Here is a 10,774-nt window from a genome sequence, read left to right as displayed (position 1 = left end):
CTTCTCCATGCTGTAACTAAATTTTCTATTATTCTTTTGCATGCTATATTCTTATATTAAATGCTATAGCAAATTTAGTTACAACATAGAGAAGGAATTATTTATTCAGGGAGTGTATTAACTTTGGCTGTTGCAAGTAGATATTTCCAGACGTATGCGAGCCAGGTTGATTTAGACGAGAGCCCCGAAAATTTCGACGACCCAGTTTCCAAGATTTCGGGAACGCCAAAAGAAAAAGCGTCCGGCCGTAATGGAGGAAACGTTGTTCCGCGTCTTGCGGCCTGCACAATGTCTCCGGACTTTTAATCTTCTGATGGAGGTGTTCTTGTTCGCGCAAATGAACGTCCGCGCAATTATCGTCGCGTTGCATTACCGCGCGTCGAATTAGACGCCGCCGCTTCGAGGGTCCGCGCCGTCGAGCGCTTTCTTTTCGTCGCGTCATTGAAACCCGGCCCAGAACCGTCCGCCAGCGCCAGCCACGCTGGATTACTTTCACTGAGTAGCGAAAGGAATTACACGCTTGGAATTCCTTTGCTGGCGAGAATTCGCTTCCTTGGAAACGGCTGGGTGGTTACCGTTTGGGGAAAAATGATTCTTCTCGATTGACTGTGTTATGGTCAGACTGTGACGGTGGAAACTTTTGTTCGATGGTATATGATTCTTCTTTATTTTTTATTCTTATACCTTGTATGTGCATATATATATAATAATACGTAAAATGAGGCACGAAGATTTGAACCCACGATCCTGGGATCCACAGTCGATCGCTTTACCTACACGACCGATCCCGTACCCTATGTTTCGTGTTCTCGTTCGACTCTTTAGTGTTGAGCATGGAAGCCACGGATACTACATAATGCATTTGTGGTGTGTTACATGCTCACATGGGAAAAATGTTTCTTCCTTGATTGATTATATTGCAGTCAGACTGTGTCGCACGGATTTTTGTTGAGTTACTCTTGTCTATTTATATTTTTTATTTTTATACCTTACCATTCATATGTGAGATTCCAATTTTGTCAAAATATCACGAATTATCATGACCACTGTCGCGAATAGCGACAAAAATAAAATCGAATCAGCCCGATCTAGATTAACCTACGCGCAATCGTCGATATCAAGGAGATCGTTTGACGTTCAGGAATGAACTCCACGAAAGAATTTCGTTACCGGCACTTTGTATCGGGAATGAAAGAAATCACCGTCCTGATTTCCAATTGTCCCGCGCTCAGATGGCTCGATTATCGAGCCGCTTCGAGGAACGTCCCCGCTCGCTCGTATCGGGAACGTAGCGCGATAACGAGATATCGGGGTCTAACGAAAGAAATCCCCGAGTCGGATGATTCCGGGCTTCGTTCCAGCAGGAAGTCCGTAGGACATTGCATTTCCGATACACAGGTGCCGGGAACCGTCTCTCCAGCCAGCGAAAACAATTCACGGAACGTCGTAAAAGAATTCGCGTTCATATCGCGTTCTGATATGCTCTTGGCAATAAACCCCATTCTTGGGACAAATATTGCTCCCGGGGAATCTGAATCGCTGCGAGTCGAGACCATCTGCTCTTGAATGACATCGATCATAATTTCTTACCATTCCTGAACCGCCCGTAATATCGTCCCGCGAATAATAAAATATAACGATGAACCGATATCGTGTCGAAGCTTGAAATTTTACGATACGCCATTTACATTTCAGTTTGCCCAGCTCCAATTTAAGGCTTCGCTTCGAAAATTCCAGAAACACTGCGCCAATAAGTCCCCCGGACCGGTGCGTTCGACTCCGGTCGAAATTCCTCTCCGTTTAACGTTCGGGCCAGCCGAAACCGCACGAACCCCGACAATTAACCTCCTCGACGAACACTCCCCTGCAATCTCAGCCTCCGAAACAACAATCGACGCGCAAACGTTAGCGGCGCGGAGGTGTAGATACGATTAAAGCAAACACCCAGGAGGGTAAACTAATAATTTCATTCGCGGCAGCTCTTAACAAGCAAATAAGCTCGCGCTAACGAGCCGACGCGTTTCCTACGAGCAAACAACGCACTGGTTCCAGTCTATCGGCGGAACTTTTCCGCGAATAAACACACCCCACCCCGTCTTTACTTCCACCCACGCGCTATACACCGAGGGCAATCGTCCGAAAATCTGATCCAAAGTCCATTTGAAGAATTTTGTGCAACTGCCAAGCTTTTTCTACTCGAGGTGATGCAAAGGGTTGAATTTAAAGGGTTGTTTAAGTACCTATATAACATTTCGGGAGGTGGCTAAGTACCAAGAATACTAAGTACTGTACAGGCCAACGTGAGACGTAAAGCTGAAGTATCGAAATTACGGTGGCAGCTTCGGTTTGAAGTTACCGGGGATTACTTTGCGGGCGCCCCTGACGCCTGGCAACCTGCGAGACATCGACGCGCGTGGGGCAGGTCGGGCAGGGTGCGTCCAGGGGCAGCTTCGCTATAGCTACAAAGGGTGCAATATACCCTTATAAATCCCAAGTATAAGTTAGGCCCAACGCACACGGGCCAAACCGATTTGAAATTAGTGTTGCAAACCGTTTGCGCTCTTTGTTTTTTCTACTCCACTATCTTTGTTTTACCTAGATCCACGGTCGCATGCAACTAAATAGTTTCAGAGTGGTTTGAAACCGATCGGTTGCGCCCGTATGCGGACGGCTTTACACATCCAATATACAAATCCTCCTAAACGTGATTGAATCGAACAGTAACCTTAATCTATTGTTCATCCGCGGAATTATTTTCATTTCTTTCCACGCTTTGGTTGAATAAAAAAAAATACTCTCGTCACCGTTTCGACCACCCGCGAGGTCTTGGACGAAAGAACACCTAAGAGGTATTTTCGATCGAACGGGGCCCCGACTGATAAAGGGAAGAGACACGAGAGGTAAGAGAAGAGGGGGTCGGTCGACTATCGTTCATTGTTTTCACCGACAATAGGATACGAAACGCGCAGGAGGAAGCTTCCGTTGCGCTTTCAGATCTCGATCATTAAATTGGATGGCATTGTATGCCGCAGAAATCGAGAGACAATGAACCTTTACGTCCCGTCCCTCGCCCGACGAACAATGAAACATTCTCGAAGAAGCTACGTGTCGTTCAAACGCCCCCGAGCCCAAGAGGCTTGGTTTGATTTTCGGAAGCTACCCTTTCCACGCGAGTTACTCGCAATTTACACTCCAATCGAACGTTTGTCGACGTCGAGGAATCATCGAACACGCAGAGAAACGTTTGTTGCAAATTTGGACACTCGGCGACCTTGAACGGCCGAATTATACGACTCGAACTTCCGACACGAATTAAAATTTGACTTGGTGGCTAAACTATCGATCCCGGAGCAACAAGTCGCAAGACTTGTTTGCTCCATTGGCGAAGATCCAAGCGATAAGAAACGAAAAAAGAAACGGATACGACTTCGAAATTTAACGTTTAAAAACGTTTTTATATAACTGATCTGGTCTCGAACGTTAGAGCGAAGACAAAGTTCGGTATCGACGAGAGGCATTTTTAGAAGGCTTCTTAGGGGTATGTTGTCGAAGGTTCCAAGGCAAAAGGAAACCCTGCTTATATCGTGCAATGCTTCGAGATTTGTCCTTTTTAGTTCAATTTGTCGACGTGGCTCTTTGACGGCACGCGCGCGTTTGCGAGGCTTTATCCTAAGAATCGAAAGGAAATGTTTAATCGGTGAGCTTTGAGAAAACTCGCAAAATTCTTATAAAAATGATCGACTATTCGCTTTTTATTCTTCAAATTATTTTCGTACTCCTCGTTTCGCTGTCCGATGGCGATCTAGAACAGATCGAGAACCTTTCGTCTCTTTTCTTTTCGTATCAAACGTACAAGCCATTACTCGTACGGGAAATCATCGTTTCACGTTTCGAAATGTTGCAAGCCGAAGGATGAACACATACCAATGGAAGGACATCGGTTTGCGAATTTCTCGCATGAGAGAATGTCTAAAAGCTATTCAATAAACTTCCCCCGAGTGATCCAATACGAATTTTTCTCGGGGACCGTGAAAGGCGAAGCGGAAGGACGCGGCAGCCATTCAGAATCTCGCCAAGAAAGGCGGGATGATCGAGCAAGAAGCCTGGGTAACGAGATCACGTCAAAAATAAAGACAAGAAACATCCCCTCCCCCTCCCTTCGACCTCGAAGAGACTCTTTTCAAGTCCACGTCAGACGTTACAGTCTGATTTTCCATTTTCCACGAGGCAACTCTCATTGAAAAGCGAAATTACTTCGGGACAGGGACTTCCTTTTCGAAATTCGATCGTGACTGGAAGTTTGAAAGCCTGTCTGACACAGAAGAACCTCCATTAGCCGAATCTTTGCTGTCTCGGCGTTCAACTATGGAATCTACCGTCCCTTATTTAAACGTTCCTCGATAACGGTCGAAATTCATTCCATTGATAGCGTGGGAATCAAAGTATTGGGACCACGCCTTTGTGTTTCATCTCGTTGGACAGTTCTTTCGGGAGTCTAGCGCAACCTACTCGGTACACGGGCTGTACCATGAGAAAGGGAACGCCTGAATGCACGTCTGAGATATTTAAAGCGATACGGTGGTAACTGTCTCCCATCGATGACCTTGAACGGCCAAATTATTCGACACGGACTTCTCCCACGATTTAAAATTGAACTTTGCGGCTGAGCCATCGATCCCAGAGCAACAAGCCATAAGACTTTTTCATTTCCTTTGCAAAGATCTATTCGAAGGAATTTTGTCAAAAATTTGTAGGAGGACGAAGGGCATTTTCCAAGGGAAAAACGTCGCCGACTTTCTAAGACGGTTGACGTTCGCGTTCTAAATTCCATCCGGTGATTTTCAAAAGCCGTTTCCCCACGCTTTCAAGACCGAAAGCGTATTGAATGGCGACGAGCTGCGTATACACGATATCCTACTTCGAAAGCTGTCTTTGCGAGTTACAGAAATGCGCTAAATGGAACACAGCGACGACGGAACGCGTTTCCATAAGCCATTCGAGAGCCTGTCGCCCGCAGAATTACGATCGCGGATACCTCGATATCACCAATTTCCCCGCGAATCGCGTTTTGGGAGAAAAGAGTACTCCGCTACTTTTCGCGAGACAATAAAGCAACACGTAGTTGTACGTTCCCAGCTTTGAATAATATTCCGAGTGAATTTGATTGTTGTTGTTGTTGATTTGTTTGAGAGCGTTTACAGCGACTCGAACACCCATCGCTATCGAAACCAGAGCTCAACGAGGTAATTGACTCTGAGAGTGAATGATGGAGTCGCCGAAGCTGGCTGGGGTAAACGGCCGATACCAGTGATAAACGGCTTCGTGTTCAGGTAACTCCCAAGACAAGTAGTGAGATAATCGATAGTAAATATGTAGAAATTAAAAGCTAAAACACGAGACGATCGAGTACAGAACTGCGACAAGGTACGTTCTCTCTGCCTCCGTTCATGAAACCTGGGGATCCCGATTCATTTTCAAAAAACTGCTGTTTTCATCGTGAACATATAAAAAGAAGATTCACCACTTTTGAGTCTATATCGTGCACTGGTTCGTTCATTTAGAGGACTTTCAAGAGTCTCTCCGATCCGTTTTAGCGAATTCCCTTCTCTGCCTCCGTTCACGAAAACTGGCGGGCCCGATTCGCGTTCAGCTAAAGAGGCAGCGTTGTATTTCGCTCGAACTCGCTGCAAGAATTTTCCCGAACGATTTGTCGGTATTATTTCGGGTCGACGGTCTCGAAAATGCGAAACAATGGCGACTAGAATGCTCGATCGCGAACGTGTAGAGGTTATTTTTGCAACGACGAAGCTGCGAACGGGCGCTAGACGCACGGGAAACGCTCTCGTTAGAACGGCTTCCCCTTGGCTGGCTGGCGTATCTCTGGTTCGTGTGACAGCCAGGAACGCGCGTTATTATGCCGTGCATCAGACCGTCTGCCAGATCCCGTTTCCCGGGGCATTAATAAACACGCTATCTTACGAGATCGAATAACTTGGTTGACCGATTTTCCCAGAGAATCGCGGTTGCCTGCAGACAAGCGGCAGCCTGAATTTAGCGTGGCGATCTCGCGGCATCCGAACGACGAAGACAGTGCGGACTGTGTTACTTTAGCAGGGAAGAGTCTACGTTTAGTAAATTAATTCGTATGTCGAGTGAAACCAAAAATGGTGGCATTTTCTAGCATCTCGCTATCGTATCTGTATCGTTCTCCTATTCACGAGTCTGTTACTTTAGCAGGGAGGAGTGTACATTTAGTAAATTAATTCGTATGTCGAAGGAAACCAAAAATGGTGGCATTTCCTAGCATCTCGCTATCGTGTTTGTATTATTCTCCTATTTACGGTGCCTTGGGGTTATTACGAATGTTACTGCTGAGCGTGTTTTTAACTTATTCAAAGGAAATGCCGAGCGTCGACGCTGGAGAGCACGCGTTGATTGATAAATGAAGCTTTAACGATGGCGCGTCAAAAGTTTTTTGACATTTCATGGTGCTGGACATTCCAGTTATTCGGAAACTCTGGGTAAACGGTAATGGAACTAATATGTCGCGAACGATTAGTACACAGTCGCGATCGAATTATCGGAAGCACTCGAAGGATATTTTTTTTCAAGTAACGACGAGTATTACAAATAAAGTATACGATCAAATTTCATCAAAGGCAAAATGCTTCGATACCAAAATACTACGATGTAAAACTACCTAAAGCGAGGCGAAAATACAACGGTTTGACAACGCTATCGTTCCAGAGATCACTGCTGTAACGGCTGCGCGAATTTAGGTAACGATCGACGTCGGTTTGATTTCGTTCCCTGTACGAATTAATTATTCTTTGTGGATTTCGCGGCGCTTGTTTACGGTGAAAATAGATTTTAACGAAGCCCGGCACGCGCGGCATGCTAAACGGCAAGATATTAAACGTTGCATTGGCTCGATGGCGAATTTGCAACGGCGAATTCGACTAGGGTGCAGATTTCCGCGCGGGTCGCCGTCGAAATTTCAATTCGATCGACGAACGCAATATCGAGCAGCGATAGCGCGAGAAATTGTCATTCGATTTTCATTCGGGCGATTCGACGACGCGCCGTGGGAATTCGAGCCGAATTCCCTTGTAATTAATTTCAAATTACCCTTTTCTACCCATTTATTAACGAAACGTCCGATAAAAATGATCCAGTTTCGATTGAGAAAAGGATTTTTAACACCGGTCGATGTAACGTTGGTAGGTTTACTATTGATACGCCGAAGACGATTTATTTCATGAGGATCATAAGTAAGATAGTATTACGTAAATATTACCAAAAATATTAGCACCGCTCCTACTTGTGATTATGAGCACGAATCCTATCCTTGCGCGAGCGGTCGACGTGCTCGATACTCGATACCCGAACGTTGTCGCGTAATTTTTTCGGCTAATTCGCGGTTTTCCAAATACCTTTTCTCATTAAGAGCGTGTAAATAATCCGCTTTTCGGTAGCGCATAAAATTCAACCGACCGCGATTCTGAGCAAATGAAACAGAAAGCGCTGTAAAACACTTTGACACAAAGGCTGAACGCGTTGATTAAAAAGATCGATTCGTCGGCGAGACCTTTTTTTTTTTTTTCAGCCCGCTAAAGAGCTGGCGCTTTACGCGTCTCGCTTCTATAATACTTTCGTTCCGTCCCGCTCCCTCTAGCCCCTCGAAAAAGAGGGGTGGAATTAACGAAGAAAGAAACGCGTAATCTTCATTATAGAACACAAGAAATTTCTAGAGTTATTTTCGAAGATAAAACAGTCAGCTCGGGTCTCGTTTCAGCCGAGAAATGGGAAGGAAAAATTAAACCGCGTTCAACTCCGGTTGGTCCGCCATTGTGGCGAACAGTACTTAAAAACTCATTAGCGAAGCCCAATAAAAATTTGAACTTACCGCGAGCAGCAACAGCGTCGAAGCTCGCCTTCGTAATTCTTGCAGACTCCGCGAAAAATCGAAATTACACCGCTAATTAGCCTCAGCTCCGTTGGATCCGCTGATGGAAACTTCGCCCAGTCCTCTTTTCACCGGCGGTTGTTTAAGTACCCGTCGCCGATTATCCACTCGAAATTATTTATCTTCGCAGTCCACGCGAATCCTGAGCTTTCTGGCCGAAAACCTTGAAGAATACGGTATCGCTAATTAAACGAGCCACGAAACGCTTCGCTCGTTAAAGGAACGCTGATTAATTGGACCGACTTTCCGGTCCAATCGATTCAACAGTTTCTTTCGTAGATAAACCACGAGACGCGCGATATCTCGTTTATCGTTGCTTTCGTCGGAAAATTGGCAGGAACAAAAGTTGTTGGGAATTAAATTAGCGAACTATTTAGTTCTATCAAAGTTTTCGATAGGATCGATAGCAACCGAGTTACCGACCCGGAACTTCCTACCCTTGAAGTGTTTTCTGTGAAATGAGTTGCGATCGTATACCAACGATACTTCCTGCTCGTGGCAACGTTAGGTCATTGATTTGTTCGTAAATATCGCCTATGGATCCGCCTGGGAACTTTCCTACTCGTTTAATCTTACGGCATTTCTGTCGTGGGGACACTCGATTGTTTCAGTGGTCGTCGACGCACCGAACGCGAGACATTATTGCTCTTAATGGACGTAACGTTTACACGCATTAAATAGTCCACTCGAAAAGGTTCACCTTATCGCGCGTTAGATAACTTGTACACAAGGAAGGAATGTCAATCACGATAATTCATAACCGGGCGGTGCACAGGAATTGCGCGCTTCCGTGTACGGTTTATCTTCGACGGTTCCGACGGTACTTTCGATTCTGTTAGCTTCGAGTCACCGTTAGAACCTACGATTTAATTAACCAAGTCGATCGCGTAAAGCATTTCAAGAAATTTCACAGAAAAAATGCACCTAAGGTAAGCGCCACAAAAATTAAATTTTCATTGGAAATATATTACAGAACAACGAAAACCACGTGACATTAATCAAACTACTCGACGTATTTGTTCGAAATTTATGCTCAACACAGTTTCCCCAGAAACGAAATTACTCCCGCTAATACCCTATTCTAATTTTCCTCGTCAGCCCCCGAATCCTCTCCAAATGTCCCAATTTTCTTCTAATCCCCGGCGCTCGAAATTCTCATCGCAATTACCCAATATCTTAATTCACCGCTCGTTTCAATTTGCCTCCGCTGAAATTCTAATTTCTCAACGCTTCGAACCACTTCCTCCGCCTCCCCACTTTCCCCTGTATTCTTCCAACTTCCGACGCCCCCCAACTTCATCGCCAGACGACCCCCGCTTCCGATTCCAATCGGCGTCATAACAACAAACTCGTCGATAAACACCAAACAAGATCAATTAACAAACTTCGCGAACGAATTCGCTCCGATTTCCCAATTAACGAATTCCACGACAAGAACCCAAGTGTTTCGAGCCCCCCCCCCCCCTCCCCCCACACACACACACCCATTAATCAGATTTTACTTATAATGTCAATTTTATGCAGTAAGTTCATTTATTGACAGAAGCTTGAGATCATTTGAATTTACATAAATTGTATTCGAGCGTGCAGGTTCTTTGGAATTAAGATGACGAAAGAGTTCAAAGCGATGTGGAGTTTCTACTAGAAATTATCTGCGGTAAAGACACCATGTTCCTGAAATTTCGCAATCGATACAATTTTTTTTAATATCGCGTATCTTTTCCCCCCGTAAATAAATTCGAAAAAAATGACTCGGGTCATTTATTACGTTAATGCCAGACACTGTTACAATCATCTATTCTTTCGAAGTACTTTCGCTTGTTAACAACGAATACACGGTAATTATTCTGCTCGATAAGATAGAAGTTGAACTAATGTGTTTGGAAAAGTAACTAACAACATTATTGTTGAGGAGAAACTGACACGAAGGCCACTCCGACGGTGAGTTACAAAATCATCGCCACTTTAGCGAATAATTTTTGTCGGCTCGATCGATATAAACATCGACGTTTTATTCGTTGATCGCACAATTGCAGTGAATCGAGGAAGCGTAAACTGAACACACCGAAGCTCTCTACTCAAACGACATTCCGAAGACCGTAATGAGTATGAGAATAAACTATCGAGATAGGAAATAATTGTTCTATAGAAAGTTGTTCAGGCCTTACTTAAAACCTTAAGCAATTAATTGTACGATAATATTAAATATTGAACTAACATTGAACGGTGAAGCGGACAACGGTGGTCCACTGGCTAACGACACTGTAACAATAACACGAACAAGCCCACGAACACGCACACGAGCACCCCGTTCACCGTGAAACTTCACTCGTTCCGTGCACGCGTCGAAAATCACGATCGATCCTCGAGTTTACGTTGCACCGCGCCGGTACGCGTTCCCTCGCGAGCGGAAGTGGGACAAGCGACGACGTATCCGCTCGCAACGACGGCCGGCGTCGGACTGCCATCGCCCGCCACTGTCAAGGGGTTTTATCGACGGCAGGACACATCGAGTGCCTCGGATAAACGTTCGTCGACAACGCGAGGTAAACAAACGACCCGCATTGTCCGAAGCGCGTCGGTTAGGGTCTCGAACCAGTCGAAAGCAAATTTGACTTTATACCTGACGATCGACCTGCAGAAGGGAGGGGGTTGGAGATTTATTCCTGAAAACTTTCTGGTACTCTGCCTCGTCCAACGATCACGCAAACGTGTTGGAATTAATCGTACACCTCGAAGCACTGTTTTTCTTTCGTGGCATGGGCTGTTACGCTCCAAACGCGTTCTTGGTACGTTTCAGAGACCTGA

At 45.3% G+C, this 10,774-nt stretch overlaps 1 protein-coding gene across 2 annotated transcripts in view; it reads right to left on the bottom strand.

Annotated features, from left to right (window-relative positions):
• The window catches only part of LOC128874639 (octopamine receptor Oamb), a 105,769-nt gene extending 95,360 nt beyond the window's left edge, over positions 1–10,409 (bottom strand). Inside the window, exons 1-2 of one of the 2 annotated variants that reach the window (XM_054119559.1) lie at positions 10,185–10,409; positions 7,907–8,129 (exon numbers count right to left, since the gene is read on the bottom strand). The gene's annotated coding sequence lies outside the window, so the exon portion shown is untranslated. The remainder of the gene's footprint in view (positions 1–7,906; positions 8,130–10,184) is intronic. The other variant, XM_054119555.1, reaches the window with a different exon arrangement.
• Between the last annotated feature and the right edge of the window lie 365 nt (positions 10,410–10,774).

This window comes from Hylaeus volcanicus, chromosome 4 (genome assembly GCF_026283585.1).
Source record: "Hylaeus volcanicus isolate JK05 chromosome 4, UHH_iyHylVolc1.0_haploid, whole genome shotgun sequence".
In the NCBI taxonomy this organism is placed as follows: Eukaryota; Metazoa; Arthropoda; class Insecta; order Hymenoptera; family Colletidae; genus Hylaeus; species Hylaeus volcanicus.
Note: the sequence above shows the minus strand (reverse complement) of the source record. Positions and strands in the feature narration are given on the sequence as shown.